The sequence below is a fragment of the Leucopleurus acutus genome, assembly GCF_964270905.1.
Source record: "Leucopleurus acutus genome assembly, chromosome: 1".
NCBI classification, from domain to species: Eukaryota; Metazoa; Chordata; class Mammalia; order Artiodactyla; family Delphinidae; genus Leucopleurus; species Leucopleurus acutus.
Genome location: NC_139142.1, coordinates 173869524 through 173888504, shown reverse-complemented (window position 1 = coordinate 173888504; position 18981 = coordinate 173869524). Strand labels below are relative to the sequence as shown.

The 18981-nt window shown below is 37.0% G+C and overlaps 1 protein-coding gene across 12 annotated transcripts in view; it reads right to left on the bottom strand.

Annotated features, from left to right (window-relative positions):
• ZMYND11 (zinc finger MYND-type containing 11) overlaps window positions 1–18981 on the bottom strand; it is a 137095-nt gene that overhangs the window by 59507 nt on the left and 58607 nt on the right. Inside the window, exon 1 of one of the 12 annotated variants that reach the window (XM_082842310.1) lies at window positions 13632–13737. The exons of the other annotated variants lie outside the window; for them this stretch is intronic. The gene's annotated coding sequence lies outside the window, so the exon portion shown is untranslated. Of the gene's footprint in view, window positions 1–13631; window positions 13738–18981 lie in introns of those variants that run through there. 12 annotated transcript variants of the gene reach the window in all.

Genomic DNA, 18981 nt, shown 5'->3' with positions numbered 1-18981 from the left:
AAATTGCCTCTAAGATAATTTAACTGAACACCACCACAAACTAGGCAAGTTGATTCTAAAGTTCTGTAGAGGATTAAACAAGAATTTCGCAGCAATTCTGCTTCTAGATATTCATCCTATAGACATAGTCAGACACGTGTGAAATAATACCCAAGGGAGGAAATTCATTTTAGCATTTTTGACAGCAAGAAGAGATGAGAAACACCTAAACATACATCTTAGGGGCCTGGCTAATTTATAATATAACATGCCAAGGATTATTATATAATCATTAAAAGAAATGAAGCAGTATTACAGACATTAAGATGACATAAGTTCTAAGATATATTGTGTTTAAAAAATCATGGTATAAAGGATAATATCCAAAATATATAAAGAATTCATACATGGGGCTTCCCTGGTGGCACAGTGGTTGGGAGTCCGCCTGCCGATGCGGGGGACACAGGTTTGTGCCCCGGTCTGGAAGGATCCCACATGCCACGGAGCGGCTGGGCCCGTGAGCTATGGCCGCTGGGCCTGCGCGTCCGGAGCCTGTGCTCCGCAGCGGGAGAGGCCACAACAGTGAGAGGCCCGCGTACCGCAAAAAAAAAAAAAAAAAAAAGAATTCATACAATTCAATAGCAAAAAACAACCCAACTAAAAGCCAGGCAGAGGACCTGAATAGACACTCCAAAGAAGACATACAGATGGCCAACAGGTATATGAAAAGATGCTCAACATCACTAATCATCAGGGAAATGCAAATCAAAAATCACAATGAGATATCACTTCACACCTGTTAGAATGGCCATCATCAAAAAGACAAGAGATAACAAGTGTTGGTGAGGATGCAGAGAAAACGGAACCTTTGTACAGTGTTAGTGGGAATGTAAATTGCTTTAGCCACTATGGAAAAGAAATAGAAGTTCCTCAAAAAATTTAAAATAGAACTACCATATGATCCAGCAATTCTATTTCTGGGTATTTAACTGAAGAAAATGAAAACACATCTGCACCCCCATGTTCCCTGAAGCATTATTTACAATAGCCAAGATATTTACAAGAGACAAGACATGGAAACAACCTAAGTGTCCATGGACAGACGAATGAATAAAGAAAATGTGAGATACAGATATATAATGGAATATTAGCCACAAAAAAGGAAATAAATCTTGCCTTTCGTGACAACATAGATGGATCTTGAAGGCATCATGCTAAGTGAAATAAGTCAGACATGTAAAGACAAATACCATATGATCTCACTTATATGTGAAACAAACCAAAAAAAAAAAAGCTCATTTGATACAGAGAACAGACTGGTGGTTGCCAGAGGTGGGGAGTGGGGAGGGGAGTGGGCAAAACAGGTGACCATGGTCAAAATGTACAAACTTCCAGTTATTAGACAAATAACTCATGGAGATATAGTGTACATCATGGTGACTATAATTAATACTACTGTACTGCATATTTGAAAGTTGCTAAGAGAATAGATCTTAAAATTCCTAATCACAAGAAAAAAGTTTTTTGTAACTGTGTGGTGATGGATGTTAACTAGACTTACGGTGATCATTTTGCAATACATACAAATATTGAATCATTATCTTGTATACCTAAAACTAATACAATGTTATTTGTCACTTATACCTCAATTTAAAAAAAAAGTCAGTGAAAAAAAATCATGGTATAAAATGGTACAATTTCTCAAAAACATTATGTAATTATCTCCGTATAAGAGTTCTAGAGGTATATTCCAGGAACTGTAAAAGACATTACTTCCGGGGCTTCCCTGGTGGCGCAGTGGTTGAGAGTCCGCCTGTCGATGCAGGGGACACGGGTTCGTGCCCCGGTCCGGGAGGATCCCACATGCCGCGGAGCGGCTGGGCCCGTGAGCCATGGCCGCTGAGCCTGCGCGTCCGGAGCCTATGCTCCGCAACGGGAGAAGCCACAACAGTGAGAGGCCCGCGTACCTTTTGATTTTTGTTCATGTACCTATTGGCTAAAGACTATTTTTACGAAAAAGTAGCCACCATCTACCATCCATCCAAATGTACGAAAGCTCCCTGGTCCCACACAAGCTTGCCAATCTTAGGCAGGTCCCCTCCTTCCTTTCTAAACTCATCTTAGCTCTTCTGTCCTTTATTCATCCATAGTAATTTTAAAGTCAATCGGCAAGATCCATGAAAAACACTGCTGTGATTTAGATTAGAGGAGAATAAATACCATTACAATATCAAGTAATGTTAACTTTCACTGACGAACTTTGCATAATTGTTAATTTATTTATAACTTTTTCTATGTCCTTAATAAGGTCTTGTAATTTTTCCCCATAAAACTCTTGCACATCTTTTGGGTTTTTCCTAGGTACTGCATGTTTTTTGTTTCTTTTGAAAAGAGGGTTTTATTTAATATTTTCTGGTTGGTGGTTGCTGGTACACCAAGGTTGGGAAACCCTGCTAAACCCGTATTAGTTTTACATCTGTCTAAGTACGTCTACTAAACTTGTCTTTTCTTATTGTGCTAATTAGGACTTCCAGTACAATGTACCCTTAGGTAGTATTCATATGGATATTCTTGTTTCAGATCTTGCAAAGGATTCATATAACAGTTCGTCATTAAACACACTTGCTGAAGGTTACTATTAGATATATTTTATCAGTATAAAGTGACAAATATAAATATGATGCTTGCTAAAGGATACTGGTAGCTTTTATTAAGAAAATTCCTTTCCAGTCCCAGTTTGCTGTTTTGTTTTAACAAGAAACGCATTATACTTTATTATTCCTTGATACATTTTAATCCACTGAATTTCACCACACAAATGGGTCTTCTTAGCCACTGTGCACTCAAACAGCAGTAGTGCATGGATGAAGGCACAATAGAAGAGAACTTTCCTTTCTCTTAGTGACAGCATGTTGGGCTCAACTTCCTTAGTTCAGAGCAATGCCTAAACTTGAGGAATTCCTTACTTTTTCTCACCTGTTTTTCTCAAAAAGTAGAACAGAACCAGAGTGCTGCAGATGTTACACAAATGAGAAGTAACGTCATCTTACTCAGTATTACAGGCTAAGCATACTGGATAAGCCTTAAGACTATCCAAGGTAATTATAAATATATTCTGAAGGATTGAGTGACTCAAAGAATAACTTAAATATAACAAAGGGTCCCAACCCATTCTTCCTTTTCTTAGATCATCAAGTACTCAGGAAGGTTTAGTTCCTGTGAAAATACTTATGCTAATAATTCAGGTTAAGGTCACTCCAGGTCCCTCATTTTCTTACATGCTACATATCCATCACAAGGACTGATCTTCAAATAAAGAGACAAAAATAGCAGTTTGGGTTTGAGATGCATTTACAATGGCCATCTAGTCTCCTATTTTAATTTCACTTAGTATAAATCATGAAATAGTATGTAAATGTCTACAATTTAAATATTATAGTCAATTTCTCTGAACTTTTTCAACAGCTTTTTAATTTTCTCCCATCCTATCCATTTTCTTTCCAATAACTTCCCTCCCAACGTCTCTCCTAGGATGCTACTTTCCAACAGGTGTTGAGCACTGAAGTGTGTCCAAGCAAAAGGCTGCAGAACCCAGGGTTATTTCATCTCCCCTGAGATAATTCTGCATGTTCCAAGACAAAAAAATATGGTTGACGGTAACAGCCATTGCTAATTTAACATTTTTACAAAAGTAAGAAGTCTTATGAATCATAATTTCCTAAAATTAATTATCTATCTTTAACCCTTCTAATGATTCAATCTCAGAAACATGTCATGCAGTTTGAAATGAGTATATTGAGAGATGGGCACACTAATGAAAACAATGTAACTATGATCATATCCTGCAGAAGAAGGAACCACCAAAAAATGCACTGGTATGTTTTCTGTTAATTAAAAAATACAAGGAACGCCTTGTATTGTCCTCCTGCCCCTTACCTCAGGGGTCCCCAACCCCCAGGCCAAGGCCTGTTAGGGACCGGGCCGCACAGCAGGAGGTAAGCTGCAGGCAAGTGAGCGAAGAAGCTTCATCTGCCGCTCCCCATCGCTCCCCATCGCTCCCCATCCCTCCCCACCACTCCCCATCGCTCCCATTACTGCCTGAACCACCTCCCCACAACCCCCGGTCCGTGGAAAAATTGTCTTTCACAAAACCAGTCCCTGGTGCCAGAAAGTCTGGGGACCACTGCCTTACTTACACCTTCACACTATCATGAAGGCTAGAGGCCTTCGTTTTGATGGCAATATAGCAAATTTATTTTAAGTGTACTCTGGATGATCTGGATAAAATCAGTACTGCCCCATAATTTCAGGACCTAACGGCTCCCAACTGGCCTCACTGAACTGGCTCAGGGGCTGAAAAAAGACTCAACTGAAAACATGACATTTGAGATAAAATTTTAAGTGAAGATTGATCTAATCTCATGATGTTAACGGACATTCTGAGTATAAAAGCTATGGACATAACAGAGGAGAAGATCCAAAATATTTGACTAGATAAGAAATGTGAAATTTCTCCATGACATAAACATCACAAATCCTTTTTTTTTTTTCCTAGCCTCTGGAGCAACCACCACTGACTTCCATTCTGCAAATGAAAAGCAAACAGGGGCTTCCCTGGTGGCGCAGTGGTTGGAAGTCCGCCTGCCAATGCAGGGGACACGGGTTCGAGCCGTGATCCAGGAAGATCCCACATGCCACGGAGCAACTAAGCCCGTGCGCCGCAGCTGCTGAGCCGCACTCTAGAGCCCACGAACTACAACTACTGAAGCCCATGCACCTAGAGCCTAAGCTCCGCAGCAGGAGAGGCCACCACAATGAGAAGCCCGCGCACTGCAACGAGGAGTGGCCCCCGCTCACCGCAACTAGAGAAAAGCCCGCGCGCAGCAACGAGGACCCAACTCAGCCATAAATAAATAAATATTTAAAAAAAGAAAAGCAAACAATAAAATGGAATATTTTATTACAAATAAGACAAAGAGCCTGTATTCTTAAAATGCAAAACTATAACAGTAAGAAAACTATTTCACCTGTCAAGTGAGCAAGATACTTAAAATTATTCTCAGAGCTGGTAAAGATGCATTAAGACAGCCAACTCTCAACACAGCTTTGCTAAAAACACCGTCTGGAAAGCACTTTCTCACAACACCTTATAGATGGCCCTATCACTGGACTCAGTAATTCTACTTCTATGGAAACAATCTGTATGAGATATGGGATTTATGTAGAAAAATGTTCCTCACCTGAAATTTTATAGGGAAAAAAAGGATCCAAGTGTCCATAACAGTAAAATAAATTATGGATATAAAATAAGTTACATATTCACCCAATAGAGCAAAATGCACCTAATAAAGTTATTGTTTTAAAAAACACAAGTGTGAGAAAATGTTCATGGTATAATATTAAAGCTATAAATGGACAAGATTTTAAAATATATACATGTATATACATATAGAAGAGAGAGTTATACTACTGTAATGGTTGATTAGGTTATTCAGATCAATCCTCATTTCTCTTTTCTTCACCCTTCCCGTCCCCTTCTGATACATACTACCTTACTCTATTTACGCTACTTAATTCTTTCTCTAATTGTCCCCAAAATATTTTTGGAACAAATGAAGTTCTAGTTGTTTATATTTATTTGATACACATATGAATATAATATATATACACAAATTAAAAACCATCCACCATCCATCCTTTTTTATGGCCCCAGTTACAGGTATTCTACTCTTAGGTATTTATCCAAACATACATCATCTACACCAGTACACAAAAACACATTGTAGCTTTTATCATAATCCCGAATGCCCCTCAGCAGGTGACTGGATTTTAAAAACTGTAGCATAGGTACTTCCCTGGCAGTCCAGACTCCACGCTTCCACTGCAGGGGGCGTGGGTTCAAACCCTGGTCAGGGAACTAAGGTCCCACATGCCATGTGGTGTGACCAAAAAGTAAAACAAACGAACAAAAAAAACCTGTGGTATATCCATATAATGGACTACTACTTAGCAATAAAAAAGGAATAAACTATCAATATACATAGCACATGAATCTCAAAACATGCTGACCAGGAGAAGCTAATCATGAAAAAGAAGATACTATATGATTCCATTTATATAAAATTCTAGAACAAGCAAAGATAATCAGTCACTGTGACAGAAAAGCCAATCACTACTGCCTGGGGCTGAGGAACAGGTGAACTGACTATAAAGGACTACAAGGGAACTTCTGGGGGTGATGACAACTTTCTCTTTTTTTTTTTTTTTTTTTGGCGGTACACGGACCTCTCACTGTTGTGGCCTCTCCCGTTGCGGAGCACAGGCTCTGGACGTGCAGGCTCAGCAGCCATGGCTCACGGGCCTAGCCGCTCCGCGGCATGTAGGATCTTCCCAGACCGGGGCACGAACCCATGTCCCCTGCATCGGCAGGCGGACTCTCAACCACTGCGCCACCAGGGAAGCCCAACTTTCTATATCTTGATTAAGACGGTGGTTACACAGGGGCATTAATTTGCAGATGAAGAAAGGAAACTGACTTCCCTGAGAAAACACAGCTAGTTAATAGGAGAGCTGATAACAGAAACAGTCTAGTTCTAGTAGAGATTTCAAGCTTTCTGTAGCAAGGACAACTGGCTACAGGAAAAGAGCGGACATGCACTCAACATTCACACGTAAGGTGAAGGCTGCTGAGTGAATGTCATGTGCCAGTCATTATCTTTTGGTGCTTGGCATATACCAATACATAAAACAGAAAAAGATCCTTACCTATAAAGCTTACTTATTGGTGGGAGGAGGTTGCAGGGGCCGAGGGCAAACAAAAAATGGCACGACTAAATATTTAAGAGTAAACTATATGGTGTGCTAAGGGCCCCTAAAACATCTCCAAGAGTTACTGACTCTAAAGTTCGAATTCTAAAGAAGCAGGCAGACTCACTATAGAGAGAAAAATAAAATTGGATCCTTTTCTACCACCGCATAAAAAGAGAACTACAGATAAAGACCTAATTCTTGTGGTCTAATTAAGAAGAAGGATTCCTTAAATAAAATTTCAAAAGCACAAAACATTAGGCAAAAAATATTGAATTTGATCATATCAAAATCTAAAATTTCTGTTCAACAAAGAACACTTTGGGAAAGGTTAGTAAACAGATTAACAGAATAAGAAAAAATATTTACAAAGCATAAAGTGTATAGGAGAATTAACAGAAAGAGCTTCTACAAACCAACAGAAAAAGACAACCCCAGTGGGAAAATGGGCAAAGTATAAAAACAGACATCCACAGAAAAGAAAGGCCAAAACCTTATAAGAACACCAAGAACTGGTGCTCTCATTAATAAAGACAGAAATGTAAATTAAAATATCTGAGTGACAAAATTTATGCTGGACGTCAAGTATATGCAGATGCTTGCAGAAACTGTGTCCTTGTGCACTAATGAACATGTAGATGGGCATCCTCTCTTGAGAGCTTGGTCAAATTAAGTGGATGCATTTCCTATAGTCAAAATGTTCCCGGATACACACATCAACAAATTACTAATGCGGGTCAAAATTAAACTGTTACTTGTAGCTGTGAAGAGTTGGAGCAATGCATGGTTATTTGCAAGGTGGAGGGAAAATGGAGACAACCTGAGCATCCATCATAAGGAAATAATTCAAAGCATGAGGAGACTAGTGAAAAAACTGAAAACACCCAAGTTATCCAACCAATGGCAGCATGATGATAATATGTACCCACAGGGTCGTAATAAAAGCTGAACAAGGTAATGAATGTAAAGCGATCAGTCCAGTGCCCAGCACTAACCCACTCTACACCAATGGTTCCTGTACCAACCACTGTTATCCTCTAAGCTTTCACCTTCATTACTTATATTACTGAATATTAAAACACGAGTTGTTATAAGAATTTAATAAATGACATATGGAGGCAATACAAAAGTAAAGGGGAAAAAGCATGGCCTCTTAAGTCACCAGGTCTCAGTTCCAATACCAGCTTTACAACTTACTAGCTACATGATCTTGAACAAGTGATTTAACCTCTCTGCATCCCAGTGGGCATATCCTTAAGTAAAATTAATAGTGTCAACCCATGCAGTTGATTTGAAGGTAAGATAATGTAATGTAACCTTACAATAAATGTTTATCTTACTACTCATCCCTCCTCCCTCCCAAAACAGCACGGAACAGTCTCACCAGATGGAATATTGTACAACCATTACTAATAATAATTTATGGTAACCATATAACAAGGAAAAAGGCTAAATAATGTTGAGAAAATAATAAGCATGTGAAAAATGACCAGAAAGAAATACATCAAAATTGGTCCCTTACTGGGATTGGAGTAGAGAAATTACAGGTGATTATTTTTCTGCAAGTATCCTACAATATGGTTATGTTACTTTTAGAAGTTTAAAAAAAATTTAACAGTAATGCTCTGCCACTAGGTGCTTTATAGACACAAGGATGGATCAAACTATGTAAATCAACAAACGTTAACAAAGCACGTTAACAGAATGAAAGATAAAAAATTCTATGATGACCTCAATAGATGCAGATAAGGCATTTGACAACACTCAACACCTCTTCATGATAAAAAAACACTCAACAAATGGGGTACAGAAGGAAACTACTACACCATAATAAAAGCCATATATGAAAAAACCCCAGCAACCATCATACTCAATGGTGAAAGACTGAAAGCTTTTCCTCTAAGATCAGGAACAAGACAAGGATGCCCACTTTCACCACTTCTAGTCAACATAGTACTGGAAGTTCTAGCCAGAGAAATTTGACAAGAAAAAGATATAAAAGGAATCTAAATTGGAAAAGAAAAAGTAAAATGAGCACAGTATTTGACATTATCTGAAAAGGAAATTATTACAATAATTCCATTTACAACAGCATCAAAAAGAATAAAATACTTAGGAATTAAATTAACCAATGAGGTGAAAGACTTATACAGTGAAAACTAAAAAACACTGCTGAAAGAAATTAAAGACATAAATACAGCTGACCCTTGAACATCATGGGGGTTGGGTGCGCCTACATCCATACAGTCAAAAATCCATGTATATCCTTACAGTCAGCCCTCCATATCTATGGTTCCACATCCATGGATTCAACCAACTACAGATCATGTAGTACTGTAGTACATATTTACTTTTTAAATGTCTGTGTATAAGTGGACCCACACAGTTCAAACCTTTGTTGTTCAAGGGTCAACTGTAAATGGAAACACATCCCAAGTTTGTGGATTGGAAGAACTAATATTATTAAAATGTCAATATTACCGAAAGCAATCTATAGATTCAATGCAATCCCTATCAAAATCCCAATGACTTTTTTTCAGATATACAAAAACCAATCAGAAAATTCATATGGAATCTCAATGGACCCCAAATAGCCAAAACAATCTTGAAAGAAGAAGAAAAAATTGAAGGACTCATACTTCCTGATTTCAAAATCTACTTCAAAGCTACAGTAATCCAAACAGTGTGGTACTGGCATAAAGACAGACATACAGACAATGGACTAAGATAGCCCAGAAATAAAATCCTTGCATATACCGCCAAAGGATTTTTGACAAGGATGCCAAGACTACTCAGTGGGGAACACTCTTTTCAACAAATGGTGCTGTAAAAACTGGACATCAAAATGCAAAAGAATGATGTCAGACTTTCACCTAACAGAATATACAGAAATAAACTCAAAATGGATAAAAGACCTAAATGTAAGATCAAAAACAATAAAACTCTTGGAAGAAAACTTAGGACAAAAGCTTCACAACACTGGATTTGGTGATGATCTCTTGGATATGACATTGAAGGCACAGGCAACAAAAGAAAATATAGTCAAATTGGACTTCATGAAAATTTAAAAATTTTGTACATCAAGAGACACTACCCACAGAGTTAAAAGGCAACCCATAAAAAGGAGAAAATATTCAAAAATCATATATCTGATGAGAAATTATTATCCAGAACATACAGAGAACTCCTAAAACTCAACAACATATAAACCTGATTCAAAAATGGGCAAAGGACCTGAACAGACATTTCTCCAAAGAAGATGTTTAAAGGACCAATAAACACATGAAAAAATGCTCAACATCACTCATCATTAGGGCAATGTAAGTCAAAACACAACAAGACTACTTAATGCACTGTGGTAAATGGGAAGGAAATCCAAAAAAGAGGCATATATGTATGTGTGTGTATGCGTATAGATGATTCATTTTGCTGCACAGTAGAAACACAACATTGTTAAAGCAACTATACTCCAATTAAAAAAAAACAAAACAAAACAGGAGATACCATTCACACCCATCAGGATGGCTACTATCAAAACAGAAAATTATAAGTGTTGACTAGGTCACAGAAAATTTGGAACTCTTGTGCACTGTTGGTGGGAATGTAAAATGGTACAGCTGCTGTGTAAAACAGTATGGTGGCTCCTCACAAAATTAAAAATAGAATCATATGATCCAGCAATTCTACTTCTGAGTACATACCCAAAAGAATTGAAAGCAGAGTCTCAAAGAGGTATATGTACACCATGTTCATAGCAGCACTGTTCACAATAGCTAAAACATGGAAGTAACCCAAGTGTTCAATGATGGGTGAATGGATAAACATAAGGTGGTCTATATATACAATGGAATATTATTCATCCTTAAAAAAGAAGAAAATTCTGCAATATGCTACAACATGGATGAACATGAGGACATTATATTAAATGAAATAAGCCAGTCACAAGAAGACTAATACTGTGTGATTCCACTTATATAAGGTACTTCGAGTAGTCATAGTCATAGGAACAGAAAGTAGAATAGTGGCTGCCAGGGTCTGGGGGGAAGGAGGAGTTACTGTTTAATAGGTAATGAGTTTCAGTTTTGCAAGATGAAAAGAGCTATGGAGATGGGTGGTGGTGACAGCAGCACAACAATGTGAGTGTATTTCATACCACTGAACTGCATACTTAAAAATAGTTAAGATGGTATATTTTATGTTCTGTATACTTTACCACAATAAAAAAAATTAGAAGTAATAATAATGATCTGCCACTAGGTGCTTTATAGATGGATAGGTATACAACAAATATTTTAAGATTACATTCAACAAAAAAGTAATAAACTTCAAACCTAAACAGCATCATCAATGAATTTATTTTTAAAATTAGATTATACTCTGAAGAACTAGGTTCTCCCTAATTCTAACATTTAACCTGTGACAAATAATTTACTCATACAGCCTCATATTCTTTACCCATAAAGTGGGGCTAAAATGAACGTCAGAGTTGCTGTTAGGCTGAAATGAGATAATATGGAAACACCAAGTAGACGACAATGTTTTTAAAACTTCAAAGTTTGCAAGGATACAAATATAAATTCATTAAATATCAAAAGGAAACATTTAATGGTTAGGAGTTTGGACTATGACATTAGATCTATATTCAAATTTCAGTTCTACCGCCAGAAACCTGTGTGGCTATAGGCATTTTATTTCACCTGCCTAAGCTTCATCATCTTCATCAACAAAATGAGGGTAATGACAATAGACCTCACGGAGTTCCAGTGTGAAAATTAAATGAGAAATCATATAGGGCATTGTGCTTGTCACAAAATAATGACTCGATGTTCTCAATTATTATAATCTTCTTTGAAACTACTTCTTCAGTTAATGCAACCGAATATTTATTATAATTAAGAAACCTTTTCTCAGCATCTTGTCCCAGCTACTATGCTTCATACTAAGATCCAAAGGTAGGAAAGATGCATGCCCTACCCTCAAGATGCTCACAAACAGCAAAGGAAGCAGAAATATTTTTTAAAGATCATAAAAGGCTATAACACATAACAAAATTCAGCTTTATACATGTTACTATGTGAGCAAAGAGTAAGAGTAAAGGGATTGGTTATAGTGAGGAATAAATCAATATCTCAAAGGAAATCATGTTTGAGTTGGATCTTAAAAGAAAGGGGATGCTCTGTCCATTAATGAAGGAAAAATACAAAATAAAGAATCAAAATAATAGGGTTCTGAGGCAACTGAGAACAGTCTCATCAGATGGACTCTGAGTTGGGGGAGGCAGGTCATGGAAGGAAGGAAAGTTAGGGTCCAACTGTGAAAGGCTCAGCACAAACACCTTGTTCAAGTATTTGCACTTTACGCACAATGGGGAAATCAAGAACATAATCAGACCTAAAATCTAGAAAACTGATAAAATGTGAGGCTTTTAAAGGCTTTTAAAGGTCAACTTAAAGGTGTCATAAATGACTTCCTAGGAGATATGTCTTGAAAAAGGAGTCTGTCTAGTGGACAAGTCCAGGAGGACTGGCATCCCAGCCAAGTGTGGAACACAGCAGAGCTGAGGCCCTCAAGAGCCCAGTGTCTGAAGTACAGGCCATTCTGAGCAGGAAACAGCAAGAGGTGATGCAAATGAGGAAGGCCGAGGTATTGACACCCTGAACAAGGGATTGGGAAAGCATCGGCAACAGAAGAAGGCTTTCAGTTGTGGAACATTTGATAAGATAGTGTTTTTGAAAAACATCTCTGACACCAATGACGGGAAGAGGAAACAGACTAGCAAGACCAGGAGACCAGAGGCCCCAATTAGGAACCTGCTGCCACTGCAAAGGCAGGAAATTACTCAAGGCTAAAACCCAGGCCAGGTAGGGAAGAGCAGACATTTAAGAGGACCATTCAATCTATCCAGTCTAGGATACTCCAAACACATTTACATTCCCCTCTAGCCAGAGGATTAAAATCTCAATGCTGGCATTAGAGGCCCTCCTAGTCTGGGCCTCTCTGCCTTTTCATTCCCTTTCCCCCAAAACTCTACAGTCCCTCTGTTTTGACTCCCCTCTCTGCCTCACCAAATCCCATCCAACTTCCAAGGCCTGACCAATTCCATACCCTCCATAAGGCCTCCCTGACTCTCCCTCAGTGACTGCCCCCTCAAATAAGGTCTATCATGTTATTAATTAAACATTCCACTCACATGGGGCTGAGCTGTCTTCTGTCTGTGATACCTCTCCTATTATTTGGTACTATTGTTTTATTCTTTAATGGTTATTGACACTTTTCTGTGCCTTGTCTGTATGTTTCCATCACAGAACTGCAGAGAAATGTGAAACATGAAAACAGCTAGACAACAATCCAAGCCAAGGCGAGTGCCACTAGAAAAAACTCACTGTAGAATTGTGGATTATGGTTCTTCAGAATCAGTTACTTCTTCTGTAAGGCTGTTATTATGTAAAATAAAACAACAATGGTAACAGTGGTAAACTGTACCTGCCAATCTGCTACCATAAGAAGATATATAAGAAAGAATAAATCAATGTAGATTGAAATGAGAATGTAGTTATGAGACTGAAGAACTCTTGGAAGTACATATACAGCATAACATTAACTGCTAATTTTTTAAAACTAACTTTATTTTCAAAGAAGTAACTTAGGCAATGGCCATTTTCCTATTCTACAATAAATTTTATGAGGGAATAGAAATTGACAAAGACAAAATTATAACTTAACAAATAGTTCCTAGAAATCATGGGTTTCATAAAACTGAACTGTAATAAATAAATAAACAAATAAATAAATAATGTGTACCTAGTTGCAACTTCAAAGGCAACCTACACATGAAGAAGACTTACAGTTTGGGCTTATGTCTGTCTGTAGTGACAGGAAGAACTCCAGGAGAACTCAAATTTCAATGCCAAACATGTCACAAGAGGTCAGAGGTCACATTTTCTAACTGGGGTTTGACCCTAAAGTAAGCAATACATGTAATTAATTGATGCCCTAATCTGAAACATTAACTTGAATGGGACTAAGTCAACCAATCCAATGTTAGTCTAATCATGCTAGTCACAAACATGGTTACCTCTAGAAACACAAAATCAAAGTTGTTCAAGACAGGAAAGAAAGTTTCAACTGCTTTTTCCAACAGTAAACAAAAAAATTAATTTGACCTCTCCCAATGACACCAATAATGTTAGCCAATAATACTGGCAGAGACTAATATAAAACCCATACTTATTTCAAAAATATGTCTTTAAATTATAACTATTACTTAGAATACTTATGAAACTCTAATGCTATATTATAATTATCCAAATTAGATATGAATTATTTGTTTGGATTAAAGAGGAAAAAATGACATGTAACTTATTTTTATTGGATATTAAAATATAGGTGACGTTTTAAAACATAACCTGACAATGAGTTATGAATCATATTGGGAATCTTAGGGATTCAAAGTTTAAATTTCATTTCTGTTACTGATTTCATTGTCATATGAATCTTCACCTCTTTGCTCCTTGATTTAAAACCTGTAAAACACGGGCTAACATCACGATTTTAAACATAAAAATATTTTATAAATATTTGTTTTATATAAGTGCTAAGCAATCAACTATTTCAAAGTTTTAATTTCATTACACCTATCCAAATTTCAAAAAATTGATGAATTCATATGTGCTACTTATAATTTAGCATTTATAGACCTTTAAAAGAGAAGCTACTCTTGCCTATGCTTATGTTCATCTAACCTGACTAACGTATATTCTTTTTTACGATAAAATGAATCATTTGTTTCCATCTTATGATGACTAGAACATCACAAAACATCTTTCAGTTTCTAAAAATATAAAATGTTTTTTATATTTTATAAAATTTTGGAGAGGCCAAAATTTATTTGTGCTTATTTAGTTTCCAAGTGCAGACATGTATGGAATTTTATATCATCATTAAATCAAATTTATAAACATGAGCTTTTAAATCAGAGGCATAGGTTACCCATTAATTTTAAATAATCAAACTTCATCCCATACATGTATTTTGATTTCAGATTGACTCTTTTTATAAAAACACATCCCCAAATAACAGAACTTGTCAAAGAAGTTTCTCTTAGTGATGTTTTTTAAATACTTGAAATATTCAATAAATCTCAACAGTGATTCTCTAATTTACAGCACCTTTTCTACTCCTTTTTGAACAGAAAACTAGCAGGTTAAAAACAAAAAAAAAAGAAAAGTAAAAAAAAGTGGTAAAAAAGACTCAGGACTCTTTCCAAGGGAGGTGTACTGACAACTAACAGGAAGCTACTGCTATGAACCCTGAAAATTAGACATCATCATATTAGGTGGAAGAAACATTTGCAACACAGAAAAATTATCCTATTTTGTTAAAGAAACTGTTATTAGTCCCTAATTGTTCAATTAACTTGGAGGACCTGAAGCTTCTACTCATGAAATTTCTTTTTAAATTTCAACACAAATTTAGTATTTTAATGATCCTTTGAAGATGATACTGCTGTAGATTCTGATGTGTCTAGTGTTATATACAAAAATGAAAAATGTTCCTTGAATTTGCCTCTGCTAGAAGGAATTTTTACCACTTTTAGCTCTGCTTTAGGACTTCAGAAAATACACAGTACCTTTAACAACTTTTTTTTTTTTTTTTGAGAAAAACGGCAAGACTGCTGTGAGCTGGGAAGATGGTAGAAGTAACATGGTTTTTAATGTCTCCCAAACCCTCTACATAAAGTTACTAGAAGAGTTAGCCAAAGCAAACAAACAACCCAACCCCTGCACAACATAAACAACAAAATTAAGTGATGAGAATCCCCATGAATCCCAAAGTCTTAGTAGGTGAGGACAAATCTCCAAGAGCTGCAATCGCAATTGGTATTGACACCTGTGCAGAAGAAAGCAAGGGACACAACAGACCACCTAATGGAAATGAGTATAGGAGGATAAAACAACCAACAGGCACTCACTGAAAAGCAAAGTGGGCCAGTTTGAGAACAGCAGTTGAAACTGGGTAGGGTTTTACACACTTCCATTTGCAGGTAATTGATGGTAATTTGTGAATTCATGGTAAAGCCTTAAGGGGCTAGAACATAGTGAGACCTATGAACACTCAAAATTAATAATCCAAAGCTCCCTTTCAGTACAGAGCTCCACAGTGTAGAGGAATTGCTAGTAATAAAAGTACCAAACACTACTGAAGTCTGGTCATAAACATCTCCAATGTAAGGACAATGGGTACAAAAGAAATTACGATTCTGGAAGAAGGTACAGAAGAAGCAGGAAATCATGGTAAATATGAGGCCATATTGTTAAGCTCTTCATAAAAGTGACATAAGAAGATGCTTGAGAGCCATATCTAGAAAAATTATTCTCAACCACCTTTCCCTGACACAAGTTCTGGAAGCTTGATTTCACATGAAAGGACTGTGGTTGAAGAAGCAGGACATCCTTAAAATGAAAGCACGCCTGAGCGATGTGCCTATAACACAGATGAAAACTGTAACTACTATTTTAAAACACGTGAAAAGGCGTTAAGAAGATGATGCTAAGATATAGGAAAGATATAAATCAGAATTAGAAAAACTCAGAAATGACTTAAACATGCGAAGTAAATGAAAAAATTCACTTCAGAAGTAAAAAGTCCAAAGTAAAAGGCACACAAGAGTGAGTACATAGCAGAAAAAGTCATAAGTAGAAGTTGTAAAGAAAGAAAATATTAAAAACCAAAAATATATAGTAGCTTTATTTATAACTGCCCAAACTGAAAATTACAAATATAGAAGGTAGGAAAAGAAACCAACACAGTATAAGAGAAGGCCCCAATAAATGACAACTAAACAAGATAATAAAAGTCCATGGATGATATATATACAATTGACCCTTGAACAACACGGGGGTTAGAGTCCGCCTCACCCCCAACGCAGTCAAAAATCTCTGTCTCCCTTTACAGTCAGCCCTCTGTATCTGCGGTTCCACATCTGGATTCAGCCAACCATGAATCACGTAGTACTGTGGTGTGTATTTATTGAAAGAAATACGCATATAAGTGGACCTGTATGGTTCAACCCATGATGCTCAAGGGTCAAACTGTTACCATTTTTAAGGTAAAATTTTCAAAAAAACATATTAAAGGGACACTGTATACCCAACAAAACAACCTAGAATGACCAACACTGAGACACAGTCAAGTTCCTAGACTTCAAAGAAAAAAAAATCTTTGTGAATCTAGGCAAAAGGACAAAGTCACAACAGAAAGAAAATCAACTTGTCAACAGATTTTTTGATGGCAATGCTTTAAGCCAGAATAGATAACATACATAAGAACCTCAGAGAAAGAAAATAAAAGCTAAGGAGTTTATATCCAACCAAATTCCCTTTTAAGTAAAAAGGCTGCAGACCAACTGTTATTATAACCTGCAAGAACTCAAATATTTGTCCCCAGGAAGTCTTGATTATGAATCTACTAGATGGAGCTGCCACTATGTAAAACTATGAAGCTTCCTCAGAAAATTAAAAATAGAACTACCATATGATCCAGCAATTCCACTCCTGAGTACTTATCCAAAGAAAATGAAATCACTATCTTAAAAAGATATCTGCGGGGCTTCCCTGGTGGCACAGTGGTTGAGAGTCCGCCTGCTGATGCAGGGGACGCGGGTTCGTGCCCCGGTCCGGGAAGATCCCACATGCCGCGGAGCGGCTGGGCTCGTGAGCCATGGCCGCTGGCCTGCGCGTCCGGAGCCTGTGCTCCACAACGGAAGAGGCCACAACAGTGAGAGGCCCGCGTACCGCAAAAAAAAAAAAAAGATATCTGCACCCTCATGTTCATAGCAGCACTATTTACAACAGCCAAGACATGGAAACAACCAAAGTGTCCATCCACAGGCAAATGGATAGAGAAAATATGGTATACATGCACAGTGGAATATTATTCAGCCATAAAAAGAAGGAAATCCCATCATTTTGTGACAACATGGATCAATCTTAAAGGCATTATGCTACGTGAAATAAGTCAGATAGAGAAAGATAAATACTATATGATCTCACGTATATGTGGATTCTTAAAAAACTAAACTCATGGATACAGAGAACAGATTGTTGGTTGCCAGAGGCAGGGGCTGGGGGTGGGCAAAATGAGTGAAGGTGGACAAAAGGTAGAAACTTCCAGTTATAAGATAAATAAGTTCTGGGTGTGTAATGTACAGCATGGTTAACAATACAAAATTGTTAAGAGAGTATAAAAAGTTCTCTTCACAAGAAAAAAAATTTCATAACTAGGAGAGGTGATGGATGTTAACTATATTTACTGTGGTAATCATTTCACAATATAAACATGTATCAAATCATTATGTTGTACACCTTGAACTAATACAATGTTATATGTCAACTGTATCTCAATAAAACTGCAGGGGTGGGGAAGTGAAAAACTTTTTTTAAAGAATGTACTAGAGAATGAACTTTAGATATCAGTGGTGAGCATGAAATACACACTTACTTGGAGAAGTAAGACTAAATGGCAGTTGTAAGGAAGAAAGTATAATACATAATTGCTATTTACTGTGACAGTTTAGAATTTGCACAACTGTTTAAAGATGGGCAAGACAACTTATATGGTTTCCATGAAATGTATTATTAGTTAAGTGTTGATGCTATTATTCTCAGACAGCTTGGGATGAAACAATTGAGTAACTACATGATATTCTAAAATGTTATTATCCATGATGTCCTAAAGAATCATGACTCTTACTGTGTAAGAAAGGAGTTAAAGATTTTAGATAGCTCAGTAAAAACCAGTAGCCATAAATTCAAGGGGAAAATATCATTATGAATTCATGATGTCGTTTTTTTCTTTTACAATTATATGTATTTCCTAACTCGTCCACTAAAAGACCTAGAAAGAGAGACCAACCTGGCAGCAATGAGCACACTGAAGGCCAAAAAATGCTCTTGAAACATAATTTCTAACTGCGAGAAACCAGACACCCTTGGAGAAATCAGTGGTTCCAGCACTGGAGCAGGGTGTATCCTAGATGAGCCTGAAAAAATTCTGTCATGTCAGAAAACAGAGAGGAACTTCAGGGGCCAACGTGAAGAGGCTCCAAATTGTCAAAGAAGGGAAAAGTTAAGCATCAATAGGGATTATATCAGAAACAGACTGATATATATCAAATGGATTGAAACGCATGAATTC